A 12942-nucleotide genomic window follows, 5' to 3' on the forward strand; every position below is an offset into this window, starting at 1 on the left:
CTCAATATCTAGGAGCTATCATGAAGCTGAATGCCAAGCTATTTGGTAATGAGACTTGGGAAAGTGAACCTCCCTTGCTCATTAGTGAACTAGATACTTGGATTCAGAGAACTCTACCTCAAAAGAAACAAGATCCTGGCAAGTTCTTAATACCTTGCACCATTGGCACCATGAGCTTTGAAAAAGCTCTATGTGATCTTGGGTCAGGGATAAATCTGATGCCACTCTCTGTAATGGAGAAGCTGGGAATCATTGAGGTACAACCTGCCTTGTTCTCATTACAATTGGCAGATAAGTCAATGAGACAAGCTTATGGAATAGTAGAGGACGTGCTAGTGAAGGTTGAAGGCCTTTACATCCCTGCTGATTTCATAATCCTAGACACTAGGAAGGAAGATGATGAATCCATCATCCTAGGAAGACCTTTCCTAGCCACAGCAGAAGCTGTGATAGATGTTCACAGAGGAGAGCTAGTCCTTCAATTGAATGGGGAATACCTTGTGTTTCAGGCACATGGCCATCCCTCTGTGACAAAAGAGAGTAAGCATGAAGAGCTTCTCTCAGTTCAAGGTCAAGAAGAGCCCACACAGTCAAACTCTAAGTTTGGTGTTGTGAGGCCACAACCAAACTCTAAGTTTGGTGTTCAAACCCCATATCCAAACTCTAAGTTTGGTGTTGGGACTATACAACATTGACTTGATCACCTTGTGGCTCCATGAGAGCCACTGTCAAGCTACTGACATTAAAGAAGCGCTTGTTGGGAGGCAACCCAATTTTATTTATCTAATTTTATTTTATTTTGTTTTAGTGTTATTTTTGTGTTGAATTAGGTACATGATCATGAGGAGTCACGAAAAAAATCAAAAAATTAAAAACAGAGTCAAAAACAGAAGAAAAAAAATTTTCACCCTGGAGGACGCACGGGCTGGCGTTCAACGCCCAGAAGGTGCATCTGGCCGGCGTTCAACGCCAGAACAGAGCACCATTCTGGCGCTGAACGCCCAAAACAAGCAACATCCTTGCGTTAAACGCCAGGATGGTGCACAGAGAGGAAAAACTGGCACTGAACGCCAGGAACAAGCATGAAACTGGCGTTCAACGCCAGAAACATGCATCACATGGGCGTTGAACGCCCAGAACATGCACCCATGGGCGTTTGAACGCCAGAATGATGCACAAAGGCATTTTACATGTCTATATGGTGCAGGAATGGTATTTCTTGACACCTCAGGATCTGTGGACCTCACAGGATCCCCACCTACCTCGCCCTCTCTCTTTCCATTCATGGTCACCCCTTCTATTTTTCATTCATCACCTACATCTACCCACTCTTCCCCATAAACCCCACCTACCTTCATACAATTCAACTTCTCTTTCCCACCCAATCCCACCCATATAGCCGAATCCATCTCCCCTCACTCACCTCCATCTTCTTCTTCTTCTTCTCTTCTTTTCTTTCTTGCTCGAGGGCGAGCAATATTTTAAGTTTGGTGTGGTAAAAGCATAGCTTTTTTGCTTTTCCATTACCATTAATGGCACCTAAGGCCAGAGAAACCTCAAAGGGAAGACAAAAGCTTCCACCTCTGAGTCTTGGGAGATGGAAAATATAAGCCGTCATAGCTCAGTGGTATAACATGTGGCTGCAAATCAAGAGATCCCTGAGATACCTCAGGGGATAAGTTGACCTCCACACAAATATTGGAAGCAACTAAGGGTAGAAACACCAAAAATTACTATGAATCATTCAACAGAAGCAAGGAAGAGACATAGAGGAGCTCAAAGAGCACCATTGCACCTTCAAGAAGGCGCCACCCTCACTCAGGTGGATTCATTCCTTGTTCTTTATTTTCTTTCTGTTTTTCATTTTTAATATTGTGTTTATATATGTTTTGTGTCTTTACTTCATGATCATTAGTATGTAACCATGCCTTAAAGATTATGAATAATTCCATGGATCCTTCACCTCTCTTAAATAAAAAATGTTTTAATTCAAAAGAACAAGAAGTACATAATTTTCGAAATTATTAGTGAATTTAATTTAATTATATTGATGTGGTGGCAATACTTTTTGTTTTCTGAATGAATGCTTGAACAGTGCATATGTCTTTTGATATTGTTGTTTATGAGTGTTAAAATTGTTGGTTCTTGAAAGAATGATGAACAAAGAGAAATGTTATTGATGATCTGAAAAAAATCATAAAATTGATTCTTGAAGCAAGAAAAAAGTAGTGAAAAAAAAATGGAAAAAAAAATAGAAAGAAAAAGCAAGCAGAAAAAGCCAATAGCCCTTAAAACCAAAAGGCAAGGGTAGCAAGGATCCAAGGCTTTGAGCATCAATGGATAGGAGGGCCCAAGGAAGTTAAATCCAGGCCTAAGCGGCTAAATCAAGCTGTCCCTAACCATGTGCTTGTGTCATGAAGGTCCAAGTGAAAAGCTTGAGACTGAGTGGTTAAAGTCGTGATCCAAAAGAGTGTGCTTAAGAGCTCTGGACACCACTAACTGGGGACTTTAGCAAAGCTGAGTCACAATCTGAAAAGGTTCACCCAGTTATGTGTCTGTGGCATTTGTGTATCCGGTGGTAATACTGGAAGACAAAGTGCTTAGGGCCACGGCCAAGACTCATAAGTAGCTGTGTTCAAGAATCAACATGCTTAACTAGGAAAGTCAATAACACTATCCGAAATTCTAAGTTCCTAGAGAAGCCAATCACTCTAAACTTCAAAGGAAAAAGTGAGATGCCAAAACTGTTCAGAAGCAAAAAGCTACAAGTCCCGCTCATCTAATTAAATTAATATTCATTGATATTCTGGAATTTATAGTATATTCTCTTCTTTTATCCTATTTGATTTTCAGTTGCTTGGGGACAAGCAACAATTTAAGTTTGGTGTTGTGATGAGCGGATAATTTATACGCTTTTTGGCATTGTTTTTATATAGTTTTTAGTGAGTTTGAGCTACTTTTAGGGATGTTTTCATTAGTTTTTATGTTAAATTCACATTTCTGGACTTTACTATGAGTTTGTGTGTTTTTCTGGGATTTCAGGTAAATTCTGACTGAAATTGAGGGATTTGAGCAAAACTCTTAAGAAGGCTGACAAAAGGACTGCTGATGCTATTGGAATCTGACCTCCCTGCACTCGAAATGGATTTTCTGGCGCTACAAAACTCCAATTGGCGCGCTCTCAACGGCGTTGGAAAGTAGACATCCAGGGCTTTCCAGCAATATATAATAGTCCATACTTTATTCGAAGAATGACGACGTAACTTGGCGTTAAACGCCAAGTACACGCTGCTGTCTGGAGTTAAACGCCAGAAAAACGTCATGATCCGGAGTTGAACGCCCAAAACACGTCATAACCTGAAGTTTGACGCCAAGAAATGCCTCTACACGTGGATTAATCAAGCTCAGCCCAAGCATACACCAAGTGGGCCCCGGAAGTGGATTTATGCATCAATTACTTACTCATGTAAACCCTAGGAGCTAGTCTAAGTATATATAGAACATTCATCTAATGTATTAGATGTCTTTTGACCATGTTTCATCTTTGATCTTAGTTTTGTTTTATTCTTCATCTTAGGGGATCATTGATCACGTTAGGGAGGCTGGCCATTCGGCCATGCCTGAACCCTTTGCTTATGTATTTTCAACGGTGGAGTTTCTGCACACCATAGATTAAGGGTGTGGAGCTCTGCTGTACCTCAAGTATTAATGCAATTCTATTTTCTCTTATTCGGTTTCTATCTTATTCTTATTCCAAGATATTCATTCGTACCCAAGAACATGATGAATGTAATGAGTCAGATTACCCTCATTATCATTCTCACTTATGAACGCGCGTGATTGACAACCACTTCCGTTCTACATGCAACAGAGCTTGAATGTATATCTCTTAGATTCCCCAACAGAATCTTCGTGGTATAAGCTAGATAGATGGCGGCATTTATGAGGATCCGGAAAGTCTCACCTTGTCTGTGGTATTCCGAGTAGGATCCTGGGAATCCGGAAAGTCTAACCTTGTCTGTGGTATTCCGAGTAGGATTCCGGTAATGAATGACTGTGACGTGCTTCAAACCTGTAACCTGCTGGGCGTTAGTGACAGACGCAAAAGAGGGATTCTATTCCAGTAGGGGAGGGAACCAACCGGTGATTAGCCGTACTGTGACAGAGTGCGTGAGCATTAGTTTTCACTGCGAGGATGGGATGTAGCCATCAGCCATGGGTGATGCCTCCAGACTGGTTAGCTATGCGAGTGACAGCCGCATAGGATATTTCCCCGAGAGGAAGAAAGTAGCCACAGTTGATGGTGAACCCCTATACAAAGCTTGCCATGGAAAGGAGTAAGAAGGATTGAATAGAAGCAGTAGGAGAGCAGGCGTCCTTGGGCTCTACAGCATCTCCATCCGCTTATCTGAAATTCCTACCAATGAATCTGCATAAGTGTTCTATCCCTTTTATTATTCCTTTTTATTTCTTTATTCCAATAATCACAATTACCCTTTAATCTCCCTAACTGAGATTTACAAGGTGACCATAGCTTGCTTCATACCAGCAATCTCTGTGGATTCGACCCTTACTCACGTAAGGTTTATTACTTGGACGACCCAGTACACTTGCTGGTTAGTTGAACGGAGTTGTGAGAATAAACAGTGCCCTAAGAGTAAATATATGCTAAAGCTCAAAAGATAGAAATCACAATTTCGTCCACCAGTGATCCACCAACATACAGCTTGCCATGGAAGGGAGTACGCATGATTGATAAGGACAATAGGAAAGCAGAGGCTCAAAGGGAACAAAGCATCTCCATACGCTTATCTGAAATTTCTACCAATGAATTGCATAAGTATCTCTATCTTATTTTATGTTTTATTTCTCTTTTAATTATTAAAACCTCATAACCATTTGAATCCGCCTGACTAAGATTTACAAGATGACCATAGCTTGCTTCAAGCCAACAATCTCCGTAGGATCGACCCTTACTCACGTAAGGTATTACTTGGACGACTCAGTGCACTTGCTGGTCAGCTGTGCGGAGTTGTGAGAGAAGTGTGAACTCACGATTTCGTGTACTAGCCATCAATCTCCAAACACTCATCGTTGAACCGGTCCAAATATTTTCCGGTCTCGCCAGGCCTTTGTGTCACCCCGAGTAAGTTGATCGGGTGTTTCACCTTCGCGATTCGGGTAGTGAATTGGGCCAAGAAAGCACGGATAATATCCAAGAACCTGGTGATAGAACCTTGCGAGAGGCTATTAAACCACCGTATTGTAGGTCCCACCAGGGTGACCGGGAAAGCACGACACCTGACTTCGTCGCCTATCCCTTCCAAATTTATTCTGGCCTCGAAGGCCGTTAGATGCTCCTGTGAGTCTTGAGTTCCATCGTACCTCATATCCGTTGGTTTATCAAAGTACTTTGGTAGCCGGACCTCGAGGATGGAATGGTGGAAGGGGGTTGCTCCCATGATCATGGGTCGTCGCGTTCTCCTCGTTCTTTCTCCGTCGTCTTCCCGATCTCAACCAGCGGCGCGAGTCCCTTTAGATCGGGCGTAGATCAAAGGGTCATGCCATCTTCTTGGGCGTTCCCGGTCTTCCCGGCTACTTTCAGATTCAGATCTTGGGGTGGGTGTATGCTAGGAGCGACTTCTGTGAGAAGTTCTTCCCCGGATCTCGGGAGACGGAGAATAGTTGGGATCGAAAGTTTGTTGATGGTGCTCCTGATCTGCTAGTTGGCGCTCCAGGTTCTGCACCCTATGGTGCAGTTCCTGCATTATCCTGGCGCTATCACTGCAGTTCCCCTGAAGGGGCGTCTCTCTTGGGATCGTGAAGATGGCTCAGGTCATCGAGGAGGGGACCTCGTGCGTCCCCGGGAGGAAGCCACGGAGGCTGCCCCTCTGATTGGCCTTGTCGCCCAGGTCCGCAGCACCTGATACGACGTCCATTTAGGCGGTCCCCATAGACGGCGCCAATGTTCTGTATGTCGGGTATCGGACGGTTTGGAGGGATCTTCGGGTTGATAAGGAGGGGTACGGCCTGGTTCCGGGTTACGGGGCTGAATTTGGAGTAGTCGACGTCCCGAGTTCTTCGCGTGGAGGGGGTGTCACCTGCAAAGACACTCCGACGCTCTAGTCAGTCGTGGTGCAGGCGAGAAACATGGGTAAAGTGATATGTGTGACGTACCTTGGGGGAGGGGTAGGACCCTCCCCTTATATATCGTGTCAGAAGTGGGTCTCGCAAGGGCAGACCCACCTTCCTCGAAGCTTTCCCATACAGCTGTAGTAGAGAACTGTCAAGGACGCGTGTCCGGGTCGGTGGTTGAGCGCCTCGCACTCGACCGTTCGGGTCGGGTGGCTAATGGATCGGGTCGGCCCGCGTGATGTTTAGGCCAGGCCGTAACAGCAGTAAAAATTTAAAACTAAATAAAAGAATGCATATAATAATAATTTTTTATTTAAATTATATTATGTCGTTAATTTTATTTTTTATAGAATAGAAAGATAAAGAAAATAGAGAATGAGAGAAAAAAGAGAGAAAGATAAAGAAGAAGAAAGAGAGAGGAAATTTGTTAATTTTGGAAGTTAAGAAAAAATTTTATTTAATTATAATAAAAAATATCTAGTGATACATTTTGATTTTTCAAATTACTAATATAAAATATAAAATATATAGAGAGTAGGAAGAATAGAGAGAAATAGAAAAAAAAGAAAGGGGTAGATAAGAGAATGTAAAAAGGAGGTTTATTAACTTTGGAGGAAAATATTTTCTAAAATTTTAATAAGAGAGTGTCATGTATGTAATACATTTTAGTTATTAAATTAGTTAGTAATATATAAATATAATGTATAATATAGCTATATTTTAATTTTAATTTAATTTGAATACAATTAGATAATATTATGTTGTATATTTTGATTGTCAAATTTGTAATTAGTCATTAATATAATTATATATATAAGAGAGATAAAGTGAGTGAATGAACGAGAGAGATAGAGAAAAAAGAGAGACTATGAGAGAACTCTTAAATTTTGAAGGAAAAGATTTAATTTCAATTTAATAAGAGAATAACATGTAGCACATTTTGATTGTAAAATTAGTAATAGATAATAGATAATAAATATTTTATTCATAATACATAGTATCAGAATCAGACGCTAGTATATTGCATCCGCAAATCCGATAGGTCCAACAAAAATTAAGAAAAATAAAATACTATATTATTTGTTAGGTTATTTTATTTCTTTTCTTTTGTATTGTTGGTTAATTATTATATTATTTTTATTACTTAACGAAGTAATATTAATTTTTTTAAAGTAAAATAAACTAAAAAAATAAAATAAAATAGTATTTTTATGCGAAAAAGCTAGTAAATAGAATTTTTTTTTTTTTAAAGAAAAGTGTCTCATATTACCATATTGAATCTAATTCAAATTTTTTTTTTTTACATAAATCAAATTAAAATTTTGACTAAATTCAATCCAATCTATGAACATCTATCTTATTTTCACCTTAACATCACATGAGAAATTTATTTAGCTAAATTTAAAATTTTACTTATCCTATTCCTAGCCGTAGACACACTAATAATTAACAATAACTGACTATTGTATATATTAATCAATATTTTTGTCATTAACATAACCTGCAAAACTGTTGCATTAATGTATATATTTTTTTTAAAAAAATATTAAATGACTATTAACTCAATTTTTTTAATTAAATTTTTTTAGTTTAATAATTTAATAATATATTTTATTCTATATTTTTAAATATTAATGACTAATTTATAGTAAAAAAATAAATTCTGATGACTTTTTTTTATATTATATATTGGATAATAGTGTCTGTGGTAAACATTAATTGGTCAAAGAATGGTGAAGCTGAATGTTGGTTTAAGCGGTTTGGAAAGAAAAAAGGCAAGAGATGAAGGATATGGAAACCCTAGCTAGCTTGGTAGCAAGCATAGAATGATTGCTTTGTGCATGCGCAAGAGCTTAGAATACTACTTAGAATTATAGCATACACACATACAATGTCGGGTACTTGAGAATTCTGTAAAATTAAGAAAACAAAAGGAAAACAAATCATCACATCACACACACATGCTCCACTCTCTGATGAGGCTGATGTAACATAATATTTTTGCGCCAAGTTTAATTTGTTGAGTATATATCTCATCTTTTGTGAACCAACTCTATACATGAGGAAATTGAAGTTATAGTTTCATTAACATAGGATCTAATTTTTCCCCCTAAACTATACTTTAGAGCTAGCAGGCAGGGTAATTAAGTGTGTAATATATATGTATAGGTCTAATTGTTATCTCAAAATGAATTAAAGCAAAGCTTCACATGATAATGATCAAATTATGCATTTATATATATAGAGAGAGAGAGAGGTATTTTCATTATGTAACATAAAGGTAATGTACTCTTTATCTGTCTCTTTTTTTTTTTTTGTTAAAAATGTTTGATAATAAAAAAAATTAACCAAAAATAAATATAAAACTTATTTTATTTAATATTTATTAATTATTATTACAATTAGTAAATATTAAATAAGATAAATTTTAAATTTTTTATCTTTTTAATATATTTTTTTGTTATTTTTTTAATTGGCCTTAAGTTTTTCTTTTACAAATGCTAAAATAAGAGAAAATAAAATATGACATTTCTCTTGTTAAAAAACACTAAATAGTTTGTGACTAAATGGTGATGAGGATAGAGAAACGGTCCTAAAAATTTAGTGCACGAAAAGAGCATATTAAAGAGAAAAAATATTGAATGTGACTGTAATCTTTTCTATCGATGTAATTTTATATATATATATATATGTCTTTATAACACAATTATATATCCTCTTCTAGATATGCTAATCAGACAAATAGTAAAATAGGATACAATTAAATATCAATTGTAATTGCTAATTTTAATAACTTGAATTTAAATTAAAATTCACTTTACCTTGAAGATATTAATATACAGTTGTAATATACAATCAATTTTTTTTTACAACAATTAACAGTATATATATATACTCTTAATTGTTAGGTCTAATTGTTATCTCAAGATCACTTAAGGCAAAACTTGGCATGATAACAATTAACATGCATTTATATAGCGAGGTATTTTCATCATGTTAAAAAGGTAATGTACTTTTTACCTGTGTCTTTTTTTTTTGGTAAAAAATGTTTGATGACAAAAAAAATTAACTAAAAATAGATATAAATTTTTTATTTAATATTTAATAATTATTATTAAAATTAATAAATATTAAATAAAAAATTTTAATTTTTTTGTCTTTTTAATATATATATTTTTATCTCTTTTTAAATTGGCTTTTTTTTCTTACAAATGATAAAATAAGAGAAAATAAAATATCACATTTCTCTTGTTAAAAAATACTAAATATAATTTGTGAATAAATAGTGATGAAGATAGAAAAACTGTTCTAAAAATTTAGTGCACGAAAAGAGCAGATTGAAGAGAGAAAATATTGAATGTGATTATAATCTTCTTTATCAGCGTGATTATATATATATATATATATATATATATATATATATATATATATATATATATATATATATATATATATATATATATATATATATATATATATATATATCCTCTTTTAATTAAATATGCTAATTAGACAAACAATAAAAAATTTAATTTAGGATACAGTTAAATATCAATTATAATTATTGCTTTTAATAATTTGAATTTAAATCAAAATTCACTTTACTTAAAAATATTAATATATAGTTGTACTATATAATCAAATTTTTTTTGCAATAATTAATATAATATATATATATATATATATATATATATTCTTAATTGTTAGGCCTAATTGTTATCTCAAAATGAATTAAAGCAACGCTTTCCATTGATAATGATCAAATTATGCATTTATATAAAGTGGTATTTTTATTATGTTAAACAGGTAATGTAATTTTTATCTGTGTCTCTCTCTTTTTTTTGTTTAAAAATGTTTGATAAAAAAATAATCAAAAATAGATATAAAATTTTTTATTTAATATTATTAATTATTATTAAAATTAATAAATTTTAAATTTTTTGTCTTTTTAATATATATATTTTTATCTCTTTTTAAATTGGCTTTTTTTTCTTACAAATGATAAAATAAGAGAAAATAAAATATCACATTTCTCTTGTTAAAAAACACTAAATATAATTTGTGAATAAATAATGATAAAGATAGAAAAGGAGTTTTAAGAATTTAGTGCACGAAAAGAACATATTAGAGAAAGAAAATATTAAATGTGATTATAATCTTCTCTATTGACGTGCTTTTATATATATATATATATATATATATATATATATATATATATATATATATATATATATATGTGTGTGCGTGTGTGTGTGAGTTATATGGTACATATTTAAATTCACAGATTCTCGCAATACATGTACAATTTTGTTTTTATATTGGGGAAGCAGCTTGACAAGCTGCGGTGGTCTACAAAGTTGGCAACTTAGGCGCAAGGAAAGGAAAGTCATTTATGTTGGACCTTTCTTTGTGTATGAGTTGGTCCTTGACTTCTTAGATTATTTTTTTCTTTAACGGTCCTGAAAGAAAAAAAAAAAAGAGTTTTAATATCAATAATAATATTAATTAGCTAAGACAAAAATATATTAATTAGCTAAAATATAAATTTAATTTTAATTGATGTAATTATTTTTTAAAAAAATTAAAACATGCGCTTTTTAATTGATGAAGAAATTTAGTAACTAATTTCATATATTATATATCAAAAGAGAGCTTTTTTCTTGTATAATTCTAAAAAGAAAATTTTTATGTGACTTTCTTTAATTCATTTGTAAATTAATATTTTAAAAAAAATTTTGGGATTAATAATTTTTAGTAGTTTTAGTTATTATTTAATCAGTATAAATACTAAATTATTTTTAACAAATAAATTTATTAATTTATATGTGTAAATTTTAAAAAATATGGATACAAATTATATTAATTTATATGTATAAAATTTTAATAAATAATTAAATATAGATATAAATTATATATTTTTATATGTAAAATATTTATAAATATAAATACAAATTATTATTAACCAAAAATAATAATATTTACTAACAGCTATATAGCATTGCTCATATTCTAATTCAACTTACAATTTCTCTATCCATGATTCTGTATTCTTTTAATTACTTGCAAATTTATTTTTTCATATATCTATACTGTGTCATATATATAATGCTTAAAATTGTTAATAATAATAATAACATTTTATTTATTCAATTATTAAGTATATTTAAAAATTGACATATTTTCAATTATTTACATACTTATTTAACTACTTTTTTTATTAATATGTTAAAAGCTTCTAAATTCTAATAGTATTTAATTTATATACAGGTACATGTATTAAAATGGCTAAAAAACATAAACAACCAGAAATTTTATAAGAAAAGTCTAATTATGTAATGTTTATATGTAAATGCACCTTGAGTTTGACACTGGTGAAATTGACTTGAATTTTTTTTAATTCGTAATTAAGTAAAATACTTACATGAGTGAATAAATTTGAAATAAAAAAATTAAAGAGTTATGTATTTAAAATGTACATTGTCTTTGATTTTTAATTAGACTAAAAAGCACAATTTAACTCCTTTATAATATATTTTAGACTTTATTAATCTTATTCCTGTATTGTTATTATGTAGAATATTCTTTTAATTATTTAGCTTTGATCTTACGGTAGAATTATATTAAAGCTAAATGATATTTTTTTAATTCAAATAAGACACTCTAAATATTAAGAACCAAAACAGAATTATATCCAAATATAAGAGATCAATTTAATATTTTAATCTTTTTGAATTATATAAGAGAAAGCTCTCTTTGATTATAATATATGAAATTTAGTTACTAATTTTCTTCATCAATTAAAAAACGTATATGCCATAATTTTTTTTAAAAATAATTATATCAATTAAAATTAAATCTATATTTTAGCTAATTAATATTTTTTTTGTCTTAGTTAATTAATATTGTTATTGATATTATTAAAACTCTTTCTTTATTTTTGTTGCAGGACTCATTAAGGAAAAAAATTTAAGGAATCAAAAACTAACTCATATACAAAGAAGGGTCCAACATGAATTGACTTCTCTTTCCTTATATGATATCTAACTAATAGGGGTGTTCAGATCCAAACCGGTCCAAAAAAAACTGCGAAACCGGACCGATTCAAACCGAAAACCGAATTAAACCACTCTATTTTGGATATTTTTTGGATTTTGGATCGGTTTTATTGCGGTTCGGTTCGGTTTGCGGTTCCCCTCTACATAACCGAACCGAACCGAACCGAACCGCATATATTACAAATAATAATAATAATAATAATAATAATAATAATAATAATACCTATTACCTACCGTAGCACACTAGCACTAGCACACTTCACACTTGTGCAGTAGCGCAACGCCGATTCCTAAATTTTGAAAACCCTAAACTAAAGAAGGAAAGTAAGAAACACTTTCTGCTCAGTGCTCTCTCTCTCTCGCTCCTTAGTCCTTACTCCTTAGTCTTCGTTCTTCATCCTTACACAACATCACTCACTCTCACTATCACAGATTCACAGCATCATTCACTCTCAGTCACTCCCACTGACACACGCCGACGTTGTCCGCCGCTCTTCTTCTGAATAATGCCCTTCGCCGCCTCCTCTTCTCAGTGACGCCGCTGGCGGCTCCTCTCCGCGGTGACACCGCTGCCGCCTTCTCCCCTCGGTGGCGCTGCTGCTGCTCTTCTTCAAGGTATATTTTTACTTAGTTTTGTTTATTTTGTTTTGTTCTGTTGTTTTAAGATTTTGTTTAAATTTAATTTTTACTTGTTAATCTGTGTTAAACTATGTTAAACTGTTCATTGTTGAAGGTAGATTTTTACTTGCTT

The sequence above is a fragment of the Arachis hypogaea genome, chromosome 10 (genome assembly GCF_003086295.3).
Source record: "Arachis hypogaea cultivar Tifrunner chromosome 10, arahy.Tifrunner.gnm2.J5K5, whole genome shotgun sequence".
Lineage (NCBI taxonomy): Eukaryota > Viridiplantae > Streptophyta > Magnoliopsida > Fabales > Fabaceae > Arachis > Arachis hypogaea.